Raw genomic sequence first — 12,696 nt, 5'->3', positions numbered from 1 at the left:
AATGCATTTCTGTCTCTGTACTGTTCCAATTAAAATTGAATCTGAATAAACATCTGAATATCCCTCTATGCCTTGCCTATTTCTGTGTTTATCTAAATGTCTCCCTAACCTAGTGTAACTGATCGATTGTATCTGATTGCATCACCTCCTCTGGCAGTGCGTTCCATGTGTCAACCTCTCAGTTTGTAAAAACACAAGCCTCTGATTTCCTCTAATACCCCTTCCTCTCAGTTTAAACCTCTGCCCTCTTCTTCTCCTTGTGACCTGGCGTTTCCTCCCACATCCCACGATGATTTGAAAAAAAACATTAGCTGCTGTAAATTGCTCCCTGTGTGTAAACGATGGTAGGATCTGGGGAAGTTGATGGGAATGTGGAATGGAATAAAAGAGGGTCAGTAATTGGGTGCCCGATGTTTAGCACAGGCATGTTGGGTTGAAGGGCCTGTTCTGTGCTATACGATTCACAAAGTGTAACCAACAAAATCACTGCATCTATTCCAATGTTAACTCCGTCTCTTACCATCCACCCTATCACTCAAAATTAATAGTCTTCCTGAAAGGAGCCCGAAGAAAAAATTCCCCACAGATTTCAAAGAAGATTATAGAGCTAAAGGAAGACCAATAAATAATTTTTTTTCTGTGGTTCGATTCCCAGAATTTCTCCCAACCAAGCAGGTGTTTATCTCCAAGATGCCTCTATCCTGTTCTGAGATATTTTAGCCCGGCTCAAACTCCTGCGTTAAGACTCTGTGTGCGATCAATCCATGAGCACTGCTCTGCTCTGCTCTCCGTCAGCAATCTTCTCAATCAACATTTTCTCCCAAACAACTGATGGATTAATTCAAGCAGACAAAACCTTTGCAACATGTTCAGGAATACGTATCATAGAACATTGAACATGAATCCTGAGTATCCTAAAGTATTTTTGGTAGACTTCCCACATCACTCCAACATACGTCTGAAGAAGGGTCACGACCCAAAACATCACCCATTCCTTCTCTCCAGAGATGCTGCCTGTCCCGCTGAGTTACTCCAGCTTATTGTGTCTGTCTATAGCAGTAAAGAAGTGCTCCACTCCCACTGGCCCGTGTTGGTGCTGGTACTGGCTCTTGCTGCTCATATCAGCCACTGTTCACACTGTCCACACTGTTCAAGATTATCCCCCCTTCCTCCCCCCTATCCTCCATCCTTGTTATTCCTCAAAAAAAGATGGGCAGGGAGGGGGAGGATCGGAGTGAAACAAATCTGCTTCACATTCTTTACATTTCAATTCAATTAATTCTATGCAGCTTTTCCATTTATCAGTCAATCTTGCATGCAAGAAGGCTCATCAAATATCTTTTGTAATGTGCTGAGACTGCTCTGTATTCTTCACGGTGAATGTGCAGTAGCTACACGCTGGAGGAGGATTGCAAATGCTGTGCTCCTGCAATGAATATTGACGCAGATTCCACTCCACTTATTCCTGCTACGTTTCCCGTGGAGGATGCACAAGGCAATCATTTTTCAACTAACGCTATTGTTTATTAAAGTAGTGAAACCATATTTGCTACCCTTCAGTCTTCAGGTCCAATTGTAATACTTATTCAGCACTTGAAAATCTGCCCTACCATTTTTGTTTCCTCTGGGTCTATGATTAATGCTTCATACGAATGTTACGGAAAGCTTTGTCAGGGTAAGCACACCACGATGGACTCGGACACCTCCTCCCTTTAGTTTTCATGACACATGCACTTTACTCTTGGCCACAAGAGGTGAAAAAGTACAAAGAAACCAAAACAAGGATTTGAGCAACGACTTATTTCTGTTTTATTTTTCCTGATTACTCCACCTCTGCCGATAAATCCAGAGGAATTTCAACATCATTCCTAAATAATTTGCTCATGGCAGACTTGCAAGCCAAGTTCAACATAAACAGAAACCTTAGGCCTCCTTAGGCAGGTGATTACAGCAATGTGGATTATATTAAAATAATTGTCAAAAATCTTTGGTGATATTAAACTTAAAAAACGCATTTCCTCCCAACCAAGCAAGAGTTTATCTCCACGATGCCTCCATCCTGGAATATGTTGTTCTGAGATAATTTTGCGCAGCTCAAATTCATGCAATTAAAACTTTGCCTGCAGATTAAGCATCCATCTATCAATCCATAAGCACTGCCCTGCTCATGATCAGCCATCTTCCCAATAGTCATCTTCTCCAAAACAACATTCAAGCAGACAAAACCTTTGCAACACTATCAGGAATATGTATCATAGAACATAAAACGTGTATCCTAAGTATCCTTAAGTTTCGTTTTCTTAGAGAGTTCAAGAGGATTTATGAAGAGCAGCACCATTCTAAATGAACAATGTCAAACATTAAAGGAAACCACTGAGGCAACAATATTCCACAGAAAGAGTGCATATAAATTACTTCAATGCCATGTCAAATAGCATTTCACCTCATTCTCCAGCTATTTACTGCTGCACTGGACTAACCTTACGCTTGAATATCAAAACAAATTAAATCGAGGGTGGAGTCAAGCTTTTAAATGATTTAGAAAAAATGGAATGCAAGAAGACAGAGGTTAATGTTGATAATAGAGGTGGATCCTCACGACAATATATTTAACCTAAATGACAATATTTCACCAACCAAGGTAGTATTGTTATAAATCTCTTATAGAACATAAAAGATTGAATCCAATGGTGATGCTGGTGGGTGTGCTTCTCACATCAGTTGCTACCTTTATGCCGTTGGCAGCTACAACTGAGTGGCAGAACTGAGGGAGGCCATAGGTTCTAGTCTCACTCCAGGGGCTTCAGTGACAACTGCTAGATTTTACTGGGAGTAGGGATTTAGACTTGAGATATTAGAGAAACAGCATGGACACAGGCCCCTTGTCCCACCAAGTCCACTCTGACCATTGATCACTGTACACCAGCACCATCCTACACACTGGGGACAATTTACTGTTGCCAATTAACCGATAATCCCGTATGTCTTTGGAGTGCTGGAGGAAACCGGTGAACCCTGAAAAAACCCACGCAGTCACAGGAAGAACATACAAACTCCATCCAGACAGCACCTGTAGTCAGGATTGAACCCGGTTCTCTGGCGCTGTAAAACAGCAACTCTACCGCTTGGCCATTGTGCCACCCTACAAGCTGTATTCACTGTACACAGAGGGCCGATAGACCAGGTCTGTAATGAAACAAGGTAGATGAGTGAAATATGTTCTCATTGAAAGCTACAGACTGATAACAGTGGAGTGGAGAGCACATTTCCCCTGGCTGCAGTGGCCAGGATTTGGCATTACACTCTCAGAACGGGGGAGGGGAGGTCAACCATTTAGATCTGAGAGGAACAGAATGTTGTTCACTTGGAGCGTGGTGGCCCTTTGGAATTCCCTCTGCTGTCGGGCTGCTGAGGATGCATCGCTTTTTGTGTCTATCTGTGGATCAAGTTTTTGGCCATGTGCCCGTGTTCCTTCTGGTGCTTCAAATTGACATCTTGTTTAATTGTGTCCTGCAAGTGCATGGTCTCAAACTACTTCATCACATCAAGGTCAAGACTGTGAGTACATGGTGTTACCTTCCACTCAATTAACACATGTGGCATGCAAGCCTGCCGTGATCAAAGTTTTGATTCATACAGAAATGTTACTTGTCTATTCAAACAATCCCTTTGAGTGAGCCTGAAGGCTGATAACAGTAAGTACCAAAAATAATCCTTGGGTTTAACTGATTAGACTTCATTCAAATCAATGTACAAGGTGAGAGATAAACATGATTATTCCTGGATTTATAAAACAGTGACTATACTGGAAAGACAATATGTCTCTGCTGCCCCAAACATATCCTCAGGTCCTTTTGCCTTCAGCTCCTAAATCAGCCTACGTGTTTATTTCACCTCAATTGTACACGTGGTCATGAGGGTGCCAGGATGTGTAAAGAGGTTTTCCATGATTTGGGAATTATGGTGACGTTAGCTTCTGGGCTACCTCACAATTGGAGATATTTTCTCAATACTCAACCTATCAACTTCTATAATTTATCTTGGCAAGCCATCTCTGTTCCATAGAGGTTTAGTTAATTTGGTCTTTCTGGGTTGGTATGAGCACCTCTCAGTTCCTGCATCATTCTTATCAACCTTTTCTTTCCCCACACAGCATGACGTGGGGAACACAAAAAGCCACAGCAGTGACTGTGTACTGACTGAATTCCTCTCCATTTAATGTTGTGGGATTGCCTTATATGGCACAATTTGGATTGTGGAGGGTTGGGGAGGATGGTTCTTTTTCAGGTCTCTGCTGCCACGGTGACTGGGAGGTTGCCGGGGTAGACTTTAGTCCGCACCTGTTTGCCGTACGTCTCAGAACAACCAAACCGAGAGACAGTGTACAGGCGGAAACTAGTCCCCAAACCTGAGACCAAGTTATAAAACTAGTTACGGCTCACAGCTAACTCATCCAAACAAATAAATCAACATCTGATGACTTGCCCGATCTAGCAGTGACTCTTGGTTAAGTTATGGGAAGTGAGTGCATGTTAATCAGATGGGAATGTGAGTGCACAGGAAAAATATCTGCCTGACTACCTGGAAACAAATCCCTTGCAGGACTCTTTGAAATGTATTGTGTACCTATTTTTAGGGGACCTGGGACAAGGCCTGTAACTGTAGGAAACGGAGCCTTGTCATGGCTTATACTGACAAACGTGTGTGGGCTACTCCGATCTTACACCTGAACAAAGAAGCAATTTCCATCTGAATATCTTCCAAACCGGATTAAGTGCCATGATGTACTGGAAAGCCTGTCGCAAAGAACAGGAACTGTGCTCCAGAGATGGTTTCCACCTATAAATGACATCTGCTCAACTGCGTGACAATTGCCCATGCAAGTGGCAAAGGTAACATCGGCATCAATAACCGATACTCCACCTCGACAGGTAGGACTCGGTGAACAAGCAGTCAGAGGGACATAACTGTTGATACTCCCTGGGAATGGAGCGTTTTGGTTTTGCTGGACAGGCCGAGTTTGAATTTCATGGAGCAGAGGAGGCATAAGCGGAGGGGGTAAAATGTCAGGGTATCTAAAATTATGAGGGCCATAGATTGGGTAGAGTGTAAGAAACCTATCCACATTGCAGAGACATCTAAGACCCGAGGCATAGGTTGAAGGTATCAGGAGTTATGGGGAGAAGGCAGGAGAATGGGGTTAGGAGGGAGAGATAGATCAGCTATGATTGAATGGCAGAGTAGATTTGATAGGCCGAATGGCCTAATTCTGGTCCAATCACATGATCTAGTAAGAAATTTAGAGTGGATCTGGCCGAACACACTGCCCGAGAAAGGATGGGCAGATCTAGCCAATCTGAGGAAATTTCCATCTGGAACACACAGAGAAGATTACAGATCAAATGTATAAGAATCATCTGGACAGGCAATGAATGAGGTCAATGCTGATGAATGAGATACAATACTATGCATACTTGATGGCATATACCAGGGGTTCCCAACCTTTTTCGTCCCGTTTACCCCTTGCAACTTTAATAGCACATATCAATGTTATTTCACATTTATGAACAACTAATGTACAATGAGAAAAAATATGTACAAATCCAGAAACAACTTTAGCCCCTGGGTAGGCGAAATGTACCCCCTGGGAACCCTGTAGGCTGCTTTGGTGCTGTAGGGCACTATGATCTCCCTGGGAAGTTGAAACCTTATATTTATGGCTTCTGTGGATCCGCTCCACCCATTATTACTTCCTCCGACTGATAACATTGGTACCTTACAACCAGAGGACATAGGTTTAGGGTGAGCGAGGTGGTTTAGAGGTTCTTTTCGCCTGTAGGGTGGTTGGAATCTGGAACTCACTGCCTGAGAGTTGCTGGAGGCAGGGACCCTGACAGCATATAAGTATCTGGATGAGGACTTGAATCACCAAGACATAGAAGGTCTCAGGCAAAATGTTGGTAAATATGATTACTATAGCTGAATGCGTGATACTTAGCATGGACGTGGTGGGCCAAATGGCCCGCTTTGGCTTGGTAGAACTCTATGACTGCAGCTATCACATACAATTAAATGGGGTAATGTAAATACATTTGCTTTAGCAGCAAGCAAACGTCTATGGTTTAAGAGTTAACGGGGTAATTCAGTGGTGACGCTCCGTTAGACAGCAGGAGCTGGGTATAATAGAGCCACCAATGAACAGAGAAGGGTTGCCCCTGATCTCCCCACTGCCTGTGTCAGACAGGGAGACTCCACATTCGATCAAACAGCCCTCTGTTGTTTCTCACAAAGCCATCGGTGACCTGGAAGACTGCTTTTTGCTAACATTGCCTCGAAGAATGCTGCAGTTTTTTTCTCTCCCAATGCCTGAAACATTTCTCACACCGGTGAGCAGAAAATTCACAATAACTACACCTCCGCCGGAGGCACAGAAACAAGCTCAGTAAAGCAGATGTCATATCTTCAATGGGAACGAGTTCTTGTCAAGTTCACTCAGTTTCAGCCCTGAACGCAGAGAGAACACGATGTGTGTTGTGCCTCGCTACTTCAGCCAGCTGCTCTGTTTGAAACACTCATCGAGAACTTGCTTTATTCATCTGATTTATTCACAGTGAGGGAGAAAACACGGCAACAATTTGTCAAATTTCCAAGTACGAGAAGCAGTGACAATTGGGTGGCCCTGGAGACGGGGAATTCTCTGGGACTCTCTGTGACCAAAGAATATAAAGAATGATTAAAGCAAAGAGCCTTCCATCTACTTTGAAGAGCACTGAAGGTACAGAAGGTGAGGAAGAGATGATGCTTTGCAAACCAGGGTAGGACCATCCGATCAGTAGGAGTGGAATGGAGGGTGGTGGTTCCATTGAGAGGAGAACAATAGCAGAGGTTTGGGAAGTGAGGCAAGTGAAGGCCCAATGTCCACTGTCCAATCATTAAACCAGTGCAAACATAAGCAGATGTTGACATCCAAGGCACAATGTCCTGGGATCTTGGTTGGACTGACTATAACATCCTCGATGGAAGGCTCCAAATGAATATTTGGATATCAGAGGCTTCCAACAGCTAGATTACGCACTTCCTTTCATTCTGTTCTCTTAGGATCTAAATAAAATTAAATCAAAGGAAGGGATCTGAGGTACAGTCTACAGCTCCCTGAAAGTGCACCACGTGTAGGTAGAATGGAAAACAAGGAGTATGGTATGCTTGTCTTCATTGATCAAGGCATTGCATATTAGGCAAGAAGACATATTACAGCTTCATAGGACTTTGGTTAGCGCGCATTTGTAGTATTGTGGGCAGCTCTAGTTGCCACAATTAATGGAAGGTTTTGGAAAGAGTGCGGAAGAGGCTTCCCTAGAATGCTGTCTGCATTGGAGGATATGAGCTATAACGGGAGGTTGGACAAATGTAGATTGTTTTCTCTGGAGCATCAGAGGTTGAGGGGAAACCCAATTGAGGCATATAAAATGATGAGAGACATAGATACGGTAGACATTCAGTACCTTTCTCCCAGGGTGGGAACAAAAAGGCCACAAGGTGTACCTTCAACTAGAAAAGAGCAAAGTTTCAAGGAGAAGTATGGGGCGTGTTCTTTTATACATAGAATGGTGGGCTCTTTGAACCCGCTGCCAGGGGTGGTGGTGGAGGTAGATACAATTGTGGCATTGTGGCCTTTGGATAGGCACATGGATGTTCAGGGAATGGAGGGATATGGATCATGCACAGGCAGAGGAGATTAGATCATGTTTGGCACAGACATTATGGGCTGAAGGGCCTATTCCTGTGTTGTACTGTTCTTAGATTGCATGTGATGCACTAAATCTGCAATTTACTGTACAATTACTGTACAGCAATTATAACTTCCACCTTAAAACCATGTGCACAGCTCCATCAGTGATGTGGTGTCATGGTTATTTAAGTTTCTAATCTCAATGTGCAGCTGTAATTTTGATGAGGCTGCTACTGGACGTTGATTTTATCACGGCTGACCAGGGTGCAAAATGTGCGCCTTGCATCCCTCTCTAACCCAGGGGGCCCAATTAGCTCAGTCACGTTAACATGCTCAGCATCAAGATGGGAACTGGCGTCTGTGTTCTGCATCTCTGAAGAACAACAAAGAGCAGACATACTCAACTCTTCCTCGCAGAGCATAGCACTTCCATAAACACACAGTGCCGAGGGCATGCTTAACAAGGCAGTGCCTTGACTGCTTTGCCTAGTCAATTAGAGGACTGGATCGGGTAGCCAGGAGCTTCTGGCCTTCACTGGTGTAATCCATTAATCTTCTGAATGCATTAGAGTGCTTTGGGAGCAGCGTTTCAAGGTGACTGGATTCAATTTTACATCCCTCATTTTTTGGTCGCTATGGAGACTGCAGGTGATCTTCTTGAAGCCTGGGAAGCTGTGAAGGGAAGGCGCAGTTGGCAATGCCAGGGGATGTGTGCCCTGAGCTCAAAGAGTACGTTGTTAATGCCAATAGCCAGGGGGCACCGGGAGTGGACATCCATCCTTCAGCTCACTCTTGTAAGCCCCATGCAGAGGCAAGCAGGAGAGAAATCGGGCCAATGGGGGAAGGATAATTCTCCAGAAGTTCCTTTCCAAACTCGTCTGGGTACATCTCTCTAAAGGGCAGCTAGATGACTACCAAGCTGTGCAGAGAGGTTGGGATCGGACCAGCACTCTCTTCCAGGCCTCTCTTCCAGGCCTGTACTGACAATTAAATTGAATCATCTGATCTGAATCTTGCTCCATTACTCCACTGGATCTGACCCCTACGATGGGAGACCCCTCCGCAATAAATCAAATTGCATTATGTAGCTCCATTCCCATCTTTGGATGTCCTAATTAAGTATTTCTGATGCACCGTTGTAACGTACAGAACAGGGCATCATCTGTGTATAGAAAGATGCTTCCTATTCTTTAAGTCTAGGCATCTACATGAAGCCTAGAAAGGGCTTTAGTTTAATATGGCAAGTGAAGATGGACCCTCCTTCAGTGGCTCTCACTTGGAACTGTCCATCCCTCAGCACCAAAGCTTTGCTCAGCACTGCCCCCTACAGTGTTGCTCTCCCTCAGCACTGCCCCCTACAGTGTGGCTCTCCCTCAGCACTGCCCCCTACAGTGTGGCTCTCCCTCAGCACTGCTCTGCCCCCTACAGTGTGGCTCATCCTCAGCTCTGCCCCCTACAGCGTGGCTCTCCCTCAGTACTGCCCCCTACAGTGTTGCTCTCCCTCAGCTCTGCCATCCCACACTAAAGCTCTTGTTGAAAATTGTTCACCCATCAGTGTGGCTCTACCTCAGCACCACCCAGCTCTCACTCAGCTCTGCCATTCCCACAGTGTAGCTTTTCTCGATTCCTCCCCTCCCACCCTCAGCATTGAACCTACAAGCGGCGCAGGCATTGTGCTCGAATCTCCGTAGTCAGACTCAAAGCCATAAGCTTCAGAGGCAAGGGGGCTGCCCACTGGGGAATCATCACCCCACCGACGGGCGGTGTGTGCATGTTGGCACTTGAGTTGGTGCGGCCCCTGCCCCAGCCATGCAACACCTCTGATGTTCTGCAGTGGCCGACCTGGTCCTGGGCTGCCTGGTGCCCTAGACCTCTCTGGGCTGCGAACTGCAGAGGCATCACCAATAGTTGGCTACATCCAGGAGCCCAGCTGTCCAGGTGAAACCTGCTCTGCTTCATGCTGCCCACCCCTTCTATCCAGAAGTACACAGGGAGGGCATTCTTTGACTTGGAAATTCATTCAGAAAAACCCATCAATTCCGAATAACCCAGCATACCAGCTTAAAAACCAGTGATTGAAACCATTGACTGTGGCCAGAGAAGGTTGTCTGCTGAATATTTAATACCTTCCACTGAGTGCCATCGCCTACTGCAAAGCTACACATGTTCCTATCCTCCTCTGCATCTTCAATGGGTTTGCTTCCTGAATTTTCCCAGTCCTGATAACATTGCAGGTCATGGCCCTTTAACTCAATGTCCCTCTGCACAGATGCTCATAGTTATAGCGTCACAGACAGTCATGACCTAGAAACAGTCCCTTCGGCCCACCATGTCCATGCCGGTCCATTTACGCTAATCCTATGCTAAATCCATTTTATTCTCCCCACATTCCTGACAACTCTCCCCAGATTCCACCACTCACCTACTCAACACCAGTGGCAATTTACAGCAGACCCATTTAACCTACCAGGCTGCACATCTTCCGAAGCACCAAGGGAAACCCATGCAGTCACAGGGAGAACATGCAAACTCCACACAGACAGCATCAGAGGTCAGGACCAGTGTCTCTGCAACAGTAATGCAACAGCTCTGCCAGCTGTGCCCACCTGATGGGTGCTTCCAGCATTTTTATTTTTAATTTCAGATCTCCAGTGTCTACAGTATTATACTTACACTGGGTCCACAAAGTTTCTAATTGGTTTACAAAATGGAGAATAGCGGTGACTATTGGGGAGGTGTGAGGTTGTGTCAGTGAGTCAGGGCTTGCAGGCAGAGGTGAGGGGTGGTCTCCTTGGTGGTCAGAAGGGTGAGTGTTGGGATGTTAGTGGTGTGGCAGGGGTGTCCTTGGGGAAGTGGAAAGGTGGGTTGAGTGATCAGAGCGAGTGAGGTCGGCAGCTTGTTGGGACTCGGGAGGGGACGATGATCCAAGGATAAGCGGTGACCACGTGAGGACTGTGATACAGGAGCAAGAGGACGGCAGGGGTCATCACCCCAAAATCTTTATTATTCACCCACCTGCAATATTGGCAATTATTATTCATCCTCATAATTACCCCCGAATTGGTGGATCTGAAGTCACATACAAGGCAGATTGAACAAGGACAACCGACTTCCATTCCTGACATTCATATTGAAGTAAACAGGATTATACAACACCTACGCACTTTCTTTACCAATTCCAAATTTATTTAATTATGCGTTAATTTAAATTCCCAACTGCAGTGGTGGGATTCAAACTGAGGATCATGGATCAATGAGTCTAGTAACTAAACCACTGTACTGCTAGGGGTGTGAAGGAGCATAAATGAGTAAATAACTTGCAGGGGACCCACAGGAGTCGTGCCCCCAGCAGCAACTACTACCACCTCAGGCAGGCTCCTTTCAATCAGGCACCTATTGAATGAGTAGCTGGTTGGGGTCTGAGTGAGGTGGTTCAACACAGTGGATTCTGCAAAAGATGCAGCCCAACTCTTCCAAATTTCTCAGCAGATTTTTAAGCATAAAGTTGCAAAGTTCTAGAATCAGATTCAGATTCAGATTCAACTTTAATTGTCATTGTCAATGTACAGTACAGAGACAACGAAATGCAGTTAGCATCTCCCTGGAAGAGGGACATAGAATATGATTTCAATAAACATCCACCCCTGTAAAGCCATGGTAAAGAGCTAAAACAATGAAGAATGAAGAGGGAATAAAGGTTCTACAGATATAAAAATGTAGTTAAGAATTGGAGATTGAGCAAGCAAGGAGAAAGCTGTACCCAAACAAAATGGTTTGAAAAGGGGATCAAGTGCAAAAGGTCCAGGCATGCTACCGACACAAAGCCCGATGGCTGTACAAGCGGGAGGTGAATTCAGATTGGGTAAAAGCCAATTAAGTGAATGGGTAATGTTGTGCAAGTGGAACATAATGAAAAATATTTACCGTCTATTGTTTTAGAGTAGTTGATATTTACTTTATAACTTTGCAAACAAATGGAAAAAATATTGAATGTTGAAAGATTGAAAGGTATTGGTGTTCTGACATTTACTTTTCATATTTCTATGTCAGAAGACCAAATGTTGAAATAATCCACCACAATGGGAAAAAGCAAAATGTGAAATGAATCCCAAAAGAGATAGCGAGGAAATTGTAATGAAGGCAAGGGTGGCTGGTGTTGTTAATCCACAATATTGTATTAAGTACACTGAATGTACGTTCCTCTAAGATGCTGTTTATAGATTTTAGAGTGTGGGGTGGCAATGAAAAGCAGCCACATTTCCATCATGCTTGGCGGCACTTGGCTTTGATTAGTTACAAGCATAAGGACTAAACGGTCAGAGATTATAAGCAACTGGGCACATCTTTTACTTCGCCGATCTGGCACGAATGATTGCCAAAGGAAACAGCGGGGAGGCTGTGAACTAGGGGCCATGGAGGAGAGAAACAATGAGAGGAAGCAGGCGCAGAAAGCATGGCCCCTTCAGAACAACGGACAGTGGCCTTCATTGCAGAAGTGGGTGAGGCACTGCCATAGTACCGAGCTTTAGTGGGATCACATCTGGTGTCATGCGTCCAGCTCTGGGCAGCACGCTTCAGGGTAGATCAGCATAATCACTGGTAGAGATGCTGCCTTACAGCGCCAGAGTCCCGGGTTCAAATCCCTTGTACATGGAGGATTAGTGATTGATCTAATGGAGGTGCTTCAGATTGACCATGGATGGCAAATATTGCCCAAAACTGGTGAGTCTACATCGGGGAGAAGTCAAAGTCTAAAAACTATAGTGTGTCCAGCCTGGGGAGGGCATCATGAACTTTCACAACAGGGGTCGGGGGGATGTTTGCCTTGCTCTGCTTCAAGAGGTCGGTGAAGAGCAAATGTCAGAATTGACACCGTTGAACTACATTCATCCTTGAGAAGGTGAGCGCAAGGTCAGAGGAAGGTCAGCAACTATCAGACACATACCTGGAAGGCTACCCACTGTCTT

General features: G+C 45.0%; 1 protein-coding gene across 1 annotated transcript in view; it reads right to left on the bottom strand.

Moving 5' to 3' along the window:
- enox1 (ecto-NOX disulfide-thiol exchanger 1) overlaps positions 1 to 12,696 on the bottom strand; it is a 183,290-nt gene that overhangs the window by 103,803 nt on the left and 66,791 nt on the right.

This window comes from Leucoraja erinacea, chromosome 13 (genome assembly GCF_028641065.1).
Source record: "Leucoraja erinacea ecotype New England chromosome 13, Leri_hhj_1, whole genome shotgun sequence".
In the NCBI taxonomy this organism is placed as follows: Eukaryota; Metazoa; Chordata; class Chondrichthyes; order Rajiformes; family Rajidae; genus Leucoraja; species Leucoraja erinaceus.
The sequence above is the reverse complement of the archived record's forward strand: the minus strand, read 5'-3'. Positions and strand labels throughout refer to the sequence as shown.